At 35.9% G+C, this 11219-nt stretch overlaps 1 protein-coding gene and 1 pseudogene across 5 annotated transcripts in view; one reads left to right on the top strand and one right to left on the bottom strand.

Moving 5' to 3' along the window:
- LOC107143083 overlaps nucleotides 1-5138 on the bottom strand; it is a 21797-nt pseudogene extending 16659 nt beyond the window's left edge.
- The window catches only part of LOC125613634 (helicase ARIP4-like), a 143481-nt gene that overhangs the window by 120358 nt on the left and 11904 nt on the right, over nucleotides 1-11219 (top strand). The gene's annotated exons all lie outside the window — the stretch shown is intronic.

The following is an 11219-nucleotide window of genomic DNA, read 5'->3' as shown; positions in this document are numbered from 1 at the left end:
TAATTTTTTTTTTTTTTTTTTTTTGAGGCTGTTATGAATGAGGTAGTTTCCTGATTTTTTTTCTTAGGAAAATCACTACTGTAGTATACCTGCTACTATGCTGAATTTATTTATCAAGTCTAGAAGTCTTCTGTTGATTTTTTGGGGGTCTTCTAGATACAGGATCATATCATCAGCACAAAAAGAGATAATTTGACTTCCTTTTCTTTTGTGTCCCTTTAATATCCTTCTTTTGCCTGATTGCCCTGGCTACAGTTTTGAGAACTATATTGAATAGAAGTGGTTAGAGTGGATATCCTTGTCTTATTCCTAATTTTAGAGGAAATACTTTTCAGTTTTTCTCCATTCAGTATGATGCTGGCTTTGGGTTTGTTATATATAGCCTTTCTAAGATTCTATTTATTTATTTATTAAAAAATATGGTTTTTAGTTGTTGATGGACCTTTATTTTTATTTTTTGGTATCGGGGACTGAACTCAGATATACTCAACCACTGAGCCACATCCTCAACTCTGTTTTGTATTTTATTTAGAGACAGGGTCTCACTGAGTTGCTTAGCACCTCCCTGTTCATGAGGCTGGATTTGAACTCATAATCCTCCTGTCTCAGCCTCCTGAGCCACTGGTATTACAGGCGAGTGCCATAGTGCCTGGCATGGACCTTTATTTTACTTATTTATCTATATGTAGTGCTGAGAATCTAACCTAGTACTTCACACATATATGCTAGGCAGGTGCTCTTCCACTGAGCTACAATTCCAGCCCTGGCTATATTTCTTTGGAGTAATAAAATAAATTGGCTTCACCAATGTTTTCAACATGAATGGGTGCTAGATTTTATCACTGGACTTTTCTGCATCTATTGATGATGATGAATATTCTTGCCCTTAATTCTATTTAAATGGTGAATCATATATTAATTTGCATGTGTTGAACCAACCTTGCATTCCCTGGGATGAAACCTACTTGATCATGGTGGTCTATCTTTTTTTTTTTTTTTTTTGAGAGAGAGAGAATTTTTTCAATATTTATTTATTTTTAGTATTCGGCGGACACAACATCTTTCTTTGTATGTGGTGCTGAGGATCGAACCCGGGCTGCACGCATGCTAGGCGAGCGTGCTACTGCTTGAGCCATATCTCCAGCCCCATGGTGGTCTATCTTGATGTGGGTTTTTTTTTTTTTTTTTAAGTTGTCAATGGACCTTTATTTTGTTTGTTTATGTGTGGTGCTGAGAATCAAACCCAGTGCCTCACACATGCTAGGCAAGCTCTGTACCACTGAGCTACAACCTCAGCCCTTGATGTGTTTTTGAATGGGGTTTACTATTATTTTATTAAAGATTTTTGCATTTATATTCATCAGGGATATTGGTCTATAGTTTTCTTTCCTTAATGTATCTTTGTCTGGTTTTGGTATCAGGGTTATATTGGCTTTAAAGAATGTATTTAGGAGTGATCCTTTCCTTTCAATTTCAGGGACTAATTTGATAAAGACTGGTGTTAATTCATTTTTAAAAGTCTGGTAGAGGTCAGCTGAAAATCCATACGGTCCTGGGCTTTTCTTCGTTGGAAAGCCTTCAATTTTATTACTTAATATTGGTCTGTTTGAGTTTTTGGTGTCTTCCTGATTGAATCTGGGCTGGTCGTATATGTCTAGAAATTTGTCAGTATCTTTAGATTTTCCAATTTATTGTAATACAAATTTTCAAAATAGTTTCTAATAATTCTCTGTATTTCAGAAATGTCTGTGGTTATATCTCCTTTTTTTGTTTATTTGGGTCTTCTGTCTTTGGCTAAGGGTTTATTGATCTTGTTTATCTTTATAAAGAATCAACTCTTAATTGCATTGATTTTTGTGGGTTTTTTTTTTCTTTTCTCAATTTCATTAATTTCAGCTCTGATCTTAATTACTTCTTGTCTTGTGCTGGTTTAGGAATTAGTTTGTTTTTCCTTTTCTAAGGCCCTGAGGTGGAGCATAAGCTTATTTATTTGGGATCTTTCTATTTTTCAAATGTAGGTACTTGGGCTGGGGATGTGGCTCAAGCAGTAGCGTGCTTGCCTGGCATGTGTGTGGCGCTGGGTTTGATCCTCAGCACCACATACAAATAAAATAAAGATGTTGTGTCCACCGAAAACTAAAAATAAATATTAAAAAAAAATTCTCTCAAATGTAGGTACTCAATACTATAAATTTTCCTCTTAGAACTGCTTTCATACTGTCCCAGATATTTTTATATATTGTATGTCTTATCTCATTTGTTTGTAAGAATTTCTTCTTTGATCAGTCCTTCATTTAAGAGAATATTGCTGGGGCTGGGGATGTGGCTCAAGCGGTAGCGTGCTCGCCTGGCATGCGTGCGGCCCGGGTTTGATCCTCAGCACCACATACAAACAAAGATGTTGTGTCTGCCGAAAACTAAAAAAAAAAAAAAAAAAAAAAAAAAAAAATTAAATCTCTCTCTCTCTCTCTCTTAAAAAAAAAAAGAGAATATTGTTCAATCTCCATGTCATTATGTGATTTCTATTATTTTTTCTTGCTGTTGATTTCTAATTTTATTCCATTATGATCTGATAGGATGCATGGGATTATATCTAATTAAAAATACAGGGCTGGGGATGTGGCTCAAGCTGTAATGTGTTAGCCTGGCATGTGCGTGGCGATGGGTTTGATCCTCAATACCACATAAAAATAAAATGAGGATGTTGTGTCCACCTAAAACTGAAAAATAAATACTAAAATAACACTCTCTCTCTCTCTCTCTCTCTCTCTCTCTCCCTCCCTCCCTCTTAAAAAATTATTAAAAAAATACATACATATATTTAATTGTAGATGGGCACAACATATTTATTTATTTATGAATGTATGTATGTGGTGCTAAGGATTGAACCTTGGGCCTTATATGTGCTAGGCAAGTGCTTTACCACTTAGCCACAAGCCCAGCCCTATATCCAATTTCTTTGTAGTTGTTAAGACTTATCTTATAGTCTAGAATATTCTCTGTTTTGGAAAAGGTTCCATGAGCTGCTAAAAAGGTAAATTCTGCTTTTTGGGGGATGAAATATTCTGTAGCTCTCTATTAGGTCTATTTGATTTATAGTATTATTTAGGTCACAGATAATTTTATTGACTGTATTTTTGGGTGACCTTTCAATTGGTGACAAGGATGTATTGAAACCATACAATATTATTGTATTTGTGTCTATCTGAGATTTAAAATCAAGAAGCATTTTTAATGTAATTAGGTATACTGACATTTGGGGAAAATATATTTATTATCATTATATCTTCTTGTTTGATTGTTCCCTTTACCAGGATGTAGTGGCATTCTTTGTCTCTTCTGATTAATTTTTACTTGAAATCTGCTTTGTCATATATGAGAACAGCTAGTCTTGCTTATTTTCAGACTATCTGTACAGAATATTTTTTCCACCAATCTGTAATCCGCTTGTAGGAATCTTTGCCTATGAGATGAGTTTCTTGCAAACAACATATAGTTGGACCTTTTTTTAAAAAATACTTTTAGTTGTAGATGGATATAGTATCTATCTATCTATCTATCTATCTACTATCAGAATCGAATGTAGTGCGTGACATATGCTATGCAAGCACTCTACCACTGAGCCACAACCCCAGCCTTAGACCTTGTTTTTGATCCATTCTGCTAATCTGTGTGTTTTAATTGAGAAATTGAGACCACTTACATTCAGTGTTACTAGGAATATGTGTTTCTAGTTTTCTGCCATTTGGGTTTGTTTGCTATATTTAATTCTGTCTTGATTTTTATTTATTTAGTTCTTCTAGTGATCCTCATCTACTTGGGAGTTTTGAGGTTGTTTTGGGGTTTCCTCTCTATTCAGTTTATCACTGAGTATTTTTTGTAGAGCTGGCTTGGTGGTCATGAATTCTTTCAGTTTATTCTTGTCATGGAGAGTTTTTATTTTTTCATTGATTTGAAAAGAAGCTTTGGTGGATATAACGATTTGGCTGGCAATTATTTTCTTTTAGAGCGTGGAATATCTCATTCCAGGACCTCCTTGATTTTAGATTCTAAGTTGAGAAGACACAGGTGAGCCTTATTGGTGGGCCTAAAAATGTGACCTGACATTTTTCTCTTGCAGCTTATTTCTTTTTTTTTAAATTTTCTATGTTAAATATTTTTATTGGGGTGTGTCTTGGAGAATTCTCTTCTGATCTTGTCTGTATGTAGTCCTTTATACCTCTTGTATGTGGATGTCTATCTCATTTCTGATAATGGGAAAATTTTTTGTTAGAATTTCATTGAAAATGTTCCTAGTGACATTAGCCTGTAACTCCACATTCTCTTTTATCCCAGTGACTTTTAGGTTTGTTCTCTTGAAGCTTTCCTAGAATTCTTAGATAGTCTGATCATGTGCTTTTTATTTTTTTCACTTTATTGCCTACTGAGTATTCAAGGTTATGTATCCTGTCTTCAAGGCTTAAAGTTTTATTTTCTATGAAATCTAATCTTTCTAGAGGATTCTTAATTTGATTCATTGTTTTCCATTTTCGGGAATTCTGATTGGAAACTTTATTATCTCTATTTCTTTATTGAAATGATCTTTTTTTTTTTTTTTTAAGAGAGAGAAAAAAATAAAAATATTTATTTTTTAGTTTTCGGCAGACACAACATCTTTGTTTGTTTGTGGTGCTGAGGATTGAACCCGGGCCGCACGCATGCCAGGTGAGGGCGCTACCGCTTGAGCCACATCCCCAGCCCTTGAAATGATCTTTCATCTCCTATTTCTTTCCTTAGATCTTTTTTTAGTTCATTGAACTTTAAATTTTTTTTTCTTTTTAGTTATACATGATGTAGAATATATTCTATTTTGATGTATTATACATACATCATCGAACATTTTAATAATCAGTTTTTTTTTTTTTTAAATCTTTCTCTGGAAACAACCATTTTCATATCTGTGGGATCCTCTGTTGGCGGATTTTGGATTTGGGGGTAAAGATTTGTTTGCCTGTTTCCTCATGTTTTCAGAGGTCTTGTAGTTGTTTATCAATTGAGATGGATTCCTTTTCCTCTTTTAAACGCATATCCTTTTGAGTGTAGTTACCTTTTTTGTTCTGGGACTTCTCTCTGTTTTTGATGTTTGAGTAGATGTCCATGGGTCTGACCTGAGGTCCTGCTCTGGTTGTTCCTCTTGGGGCCTGGTTATTGGTTTGGGGGTTTTATCTCCCCAGTTCAATATGTTGAAGTAATGTTGAGGCTTAGGGTAGGACTAGATTAAGTGTGGGGTGAGATTTACTGTTGCTTGCCTGAATTGTGAGTATTCTTGGCAGCAGTATCTCTACTTTATGAATTGAAATGTTTAAATCACTTTTCTGCCCTTCTTAGAGGAAGGGGGAAGTGAAGCAAAAATAGGGCAGAAAGTCAAGAAAAAGTTTGAAATATTTTTTTAAAAAAGTGAAAAGAGGAGAGATTGGAGATAGGTAGTGGATGTTGGCTGTAAAGAAGGAGGAATTAAAAATCAACTAAAAGTCATTAAAATAATAAAAGAGGGGCTGGGAATGTGGCTCAAGGGTAGCGCTCTCGCCTGGCATGCGCCTGGCATGCGTGAGACGCTGGGTTCGATCCTCAGCACCACATACAAAGATGTTGTGTCCGCTGAAAACTAAAATAAATAAATAAATATTAAAATTTCCTCTCTCTCTCTCTCTCTCTCTCTCTCTCTCTCTCAAAAAAAAAAAATAAATAAAAGAGGAAGAGAGAACAGGAAAATTCAGCTATTGGTCAGGAAAGAGTGAAGATGGGACAATAAGAGGGACAAAAACAAAGATACAAACAAGTAAATATAAGATCTAAACAACTCAAACCCACCTATGTTTATACTCCACCTAAGTCAAACCAAAGTTATATAATTAACAGATACAGAAGAAAGCAATGGAAGTGAAAATAAAATTATATGAATATATATGTTTATTTCAAACTTATCCTCATGGTGAGTACACACACACCCACATATATACTCACAAAATCTTGGAGAATGGAAAACCATAAAAAATAAATACATTGAAATGATATTTGAAAGGATTTTCAAAGGAATAGTAACAAGTGCAAATATGTAGAAAAAAAGTTAAGAAAAAAGAGGAAAATTCTTAGAAATAAGGGGCTTGTTGGGCTGGGGTTGTGGCTCAGTGGTAGAGCGCTTGCCTAGCATGTGTGAGTCACTGGGTTTGATTCTCAGCACCACATATAAATAAGAATAAAATAAAGGTCCATCAACAACTAAAAATATATGTAAATTAAAAAGAAAGAAAGAAATTAGGGCCTAATTTTTGGTAGGGATAAATTTCTATTTTTTATATTTATATTTATTTTTGGCTCTGTAACTCTTGGATCAAGGGCTGGGGGTTAAGTTATGTCTTTGTGTTCCTCACCTAACTGGCAGTTCTTGTGGCTAGGAAGCAAAGCTGGGTGTAGTAACTAGATAGATTGGGGAGTGCTGACAATTGTGTATTCCTGTAGTGGGGGTGGTGCAGAGTTGTAAATTGGAAGTTCTAGTAGTCTTGGCTGATCTTTGGAATTCTGTCAGTGGGTATTTGAGATTTGATCTATCCCCGCTATTGCTGGCCTGATGGCAGTCTCTGCTGGATGTTTGAATTTTTGGGGCTTCTGGCAAAATACACTTAAGAGCTTAGGACTAAACCTCCATAGATTTCATATTCACTGCTATGAATGTGAATATGAATTATCAGGTAGAGCAGACACTCTTGTTTGGCTATTATATACATCTTCTCAATAGCTCTTATGGGGTACTAGCAATAGAGGGAGTTTTCTCTCCTTGATATCCAGAGCCTGCCTATTCCAAGCACAATTTTCTTTGCACCCTGTTTCAGTAACATTGGTCCAGGTACACTTGGAAACTGCTGATAACTTCCTTTATGAATTCCCAGTCTCCTATCTCTGTTCCCTGCCCTGCAGTGCTTACAGGTGGTTACTGTGCTGGCACCTGGTTTCCATGCTATGATCCCAGTTCCTGGTGAACTATCTACCTGTGGACTGAGCAATTTTTGGTTGGTGTTTATTGAGGCACTTCTCCCACTGACTCTTGGTACATTAAGTTCAGCCTCCCTCTATTATACAGATTCCCCCATGCCAATTTGAAAAAAATTTGTTTAAAAAATTTACCATGTTTTTCTCTCTCTGTTAGCCTTCTCCCCTCCTTCTCTCAGCAACTCTGGTTGTGGCTGCCACCAGCCAAGTTGCCGCATCTCTAATGTATTATTTCTTATATTATATTTGAAATTTAGGACTTTCTGTGTGCCTATGGTTTCTTTTACAGGCCAGTATTATGTTTCAGTGAGTTCCCTGAGTTACTTCAGTGAAGAGCAGTTTTCCAACTTTGTAAATCTGATGATAAGGAACTGCTGGGAAACGTGTCCTTCCCCTAATTTGCCATTTTCTCTCTGGGCTAAAATTGATATTTTTTTAAAATTCAAGCAGGACCCAGAAATTAATAATTTACTACCATCCTAACTCAACATTACCAACGTTGAACCTAAATTCCTAATTTTGAATTAATCATAGACTTCTGGTACCCACTCTACCTTTTATCCTTTTTATTTCATCTTAAAAAAAAACCTTATCCTCAATATCTGATATCTAGAGAATTAATGGCATACAGAATGGGGATTTAGTAGCTTTTTTCAGTTTCTTGAACTCCATTTGCCACTTCTGCTACAAAGCATTTAGAGTCTTACAAGTTGCTGAGGCTAGTTTTCCCAGCTTCTTCCCTAGTTGCTAGAATTACAGGCATGTGCCAATATGTGGTTGCCCACCGCCTCCTAAAAAATAGGGTACCTGTCAGGCATGGTGACACACATCTGTAGTCCCAGCAGTTCCTGAGGGTGAAGGATCTCAAGTTCAAGGACAATCTCAACAATTTACAGACCCTAAGCAATTTAGTTAGACCCTGTCTCTAAATAAATAAATGAATAAATAGGGCTGGGAATGTGACTCAGTGGAAAAATGCCTCTGGATTCAGTCTCTCCCCCCACCCCCCCACAAAAAAATAATAAAATTTTAAAAATCAAAAGGGCTTGGATGTGGCTCTGTGGTAAGTTGCCACTGAGTTAAATCCCCAGCACCCCCACTCCCACCCAGCAAATAAACAAACAAACAAACAAACATACATACATACATTAAAAAAAAAGCACCAGCCAAGTGTGGTAACATATGCCTGTAAACCCAGTGATTTGGGAGGCTGAGGCACGAGGATCCCTAGTTTGAATCCAGCCTCCACAACTTAGCAAGACGCTCTTCTCAAAAAATGAAAAAGGACTGGGGATGTAGCTCAGTTGGGAGCACCCCTGGGTTCAATCCCTTGTAACTAACCCTGCCCCTGCCTCCCAAAAATGTAGTGACCAGAAGACAGGGCTTTTGTTGAGCTTGGGATTGAGATTATCAAACCTTGACATGACTTTAAAATCTCATAAGCAAGAAAATGGAAGAAGTGAAAGTTTTAAAAAACTTTTCAAGGGATAAGACTTTGGGGGAAATTATATCTATATCTATATCTATATCTATATATCTTGCTGATAGCAGTGCTGAGGCATTTTAGCCTCTCTGGATGACATGCTGTGGTGGTCAGCAAAATAAAAGGCAACATACCAAATGCAATCAGCCGCCTATTTTTTCCCCATTTTTTTTTGTATAAATATACTTGATACATACATACATACATACATACATACATACATATGTATTTTGGTATTGGGGATTGAACCCAGTGGCATTTAACCACTCACTGAGCCACATTCCCAGGCCCTTTTATATTTTATTTTGAGACAGGGTCTTGCTCAGTTGCTGAGGCTGTCCTCAAATTTGCAATCCTCCTGCCTCATCATCCTGAGTTGTGGGGATTACAGGTGTGTATTATACCTAGTTTACTTAATCATTTTAAGAGTACAGTTCTTTGGTATTAAGTACAATCATTTTTTTTTTTTGTGAAACCATCACAACTGTCCATCTCCAAACTCTTTCAATCTTGGAAAACTGAAACTGTATACCCGTTGAACAATAACACCTCATTTTCTCTTCCCCCCAGTCCCTCGTAACCCATACTTTTTTCTGTGTTTATGATTTTGGCTATTCTAAGTACCTCATATAAATGTAATCATGCTATAATTGTCTTTTTGTGATTGGCTTATTTTACAGTATGCTGTATGCTGGGTTCATCCATGCTATAGCAAATGTCAGAATTGCCTTCCTTGTTTAGGCTACGTAAGATCCATTGCATGTATATATCATATTTTGCGTATCCATTCATCTGTTGATGGACACTTAGGTTGTTTCTACATTTTAGTTCTTGTGAATAATGTTGCTATGAACATAAGTATAGAAATACTTCTTCAAGACCTTGCTTTCAATTCTTTTAGGTATATGGTCCTATGGTTTTAATGTATTCCCAAAGCTGATATGTTAGGACCTTAATCTCTAATGCAACAGTGTTGAGAGATGGAACCTTTAAGAAGTGATTAGGTCTTACTCTGTCCTAAGGAGTGGGTTAATGTAATTATGGCAGAGAGTGAGACAGTTATCTCTGAAGTTAGTTCCTGATGAAAGGATGAGTTCAATTCCCTTTCCTCTTGCTTTCTCACCCTTCTTGCATGAGATGATACTGCCACAGGCTTTTGCCAGATGCTGGAAACTTGATTTTGAACTTCTCACTTCCAAAACTGTGAGAAGTTAATTTTTTTCTTTTTATAAATTATTCTATAGTCTGTGGGGGCTGGGGTTGTGGCTCAGTGGTAGAGCACTTTGCCTCGCACGCATGAGGCACTGAGTTTAATCCTCAGCACCACATAAAAATAAATAAATAAAATAAAATAAAGATATTGTGTCCATCTACAACTATCTGTAGTGTTCTGTTAGAACAACACAAAAAGACATATACCCAGGGCTGGGGTTGTGGCTCAGTGGTAGAACACTCACCTAGCAAGTGTGAGGCCTGGGTTTGATCCTCAGTACCACATAAAAATAAGTAAATAAATAAAATAAAGGTATTTTTTTAAAAATAAAGACACATATCCAAAGTGGAGTTGGTGGATCATATTATAGTTATACTTGTAATTTTTTTTCAGGAACCTCTTTACTGTATAGCAGCTATGCTATTTTATATTTCTGCCAATACTTATGGTTTTCTATTTTTTTTTAGAGTAGTCCTTCTAATGGTTGCCTCATAGTTTTGATTTGCATTTTTCTAATGATTAGTGTTTCTGAGCATCTTTTCATGTATTTATTGGCCTCTTTCTTTCTTTCTTTTTTTTTTTCAAGGAGTATCTGATATTCAAGTCCCTTTCCCATTAAAAAAAAAAAAATCAGGGTGTTTGTTTTCTTGTCTAGTTGTGATGTTCTTTATATATTCTAATATTAGCCCCTTATTTGATATATGGCTTATAAATATTTTATCCTAGTTCATATGTTGTTTGCCTTTTTAATTTGGTGACTGCTCCCCTCCCCCAGTCCCCCACATAGGGGATTGAATCTAGGAGCACTTAGCTACATTCCCATCCCCTTTTATTTTTTGAGACAGTGTCTCACTAAATTGCCCAGGCTGTTCTCCACCTTGTGATCCTCTTGTCTCAGTCTCCTGAGGAACAGGAATTATACGCATTTGCCACTGTGCCTGGCAAGATAGTACCTTGTGGTGCATAAAAGTTATAAATTTTCATAAAGTCTGATTTGTCTATTTTTCTTTCCTATCTCTGTCTTTTATATCATAGAAATTATTGCCAAATCCAGTGTTAAGAAGTTTTTACCCTGTTTTTTCTTCTAAGTGCTTTAGGGTTTTAGGTTTTACATTTGGGTCATGGAGATATGTATTTATTTTCAGTGAACAACAATTTAAAACATAAGCACATGTATTTTCAGTCATGTCTAAAAAGTACAGAAATTAAAAAGAACACCTTACAAAATCTACATATTTTTATAAATACTTTAAAAGAGAAAAGTGGAAAACATATGGTGACATTAGGGGAATGTATACAATTTTCTTTTCTTTTCTTTTTTTTGGGGGGTACCAGGAATTAAACCCAGAGGCACTTAACCACAACTACATTCCCAGCCTTTCTTTTTTCTTTTTTATTGGTTGTTCAAAACATTACATAGCTCTTGACATATCATATTTCATACTTTAGATTCAAGTGGGTTATGAACTCCCATTTTTACCCCGTATACAGATTGCA

The sequence above is a fragment of the Marmota marmota genome, unplaced genomic scaffold (assembly GCF_001458135.2).
Source record: "Marmota marmota marmota unplaced genomic scaffold, marMar, whole genome shotgun sequence".
Lineage (NCBI taxonomy): Eukaryota > Metazoa > Chordata > Mammalia > Rodentia > Sciuridae > Marmota > Marmota marmota.
The sequence above is the reverse complement of the archived record's forward strand: the minus strand, read 5'-3'. Positions and strand labels throughout refer to the sequence as shown.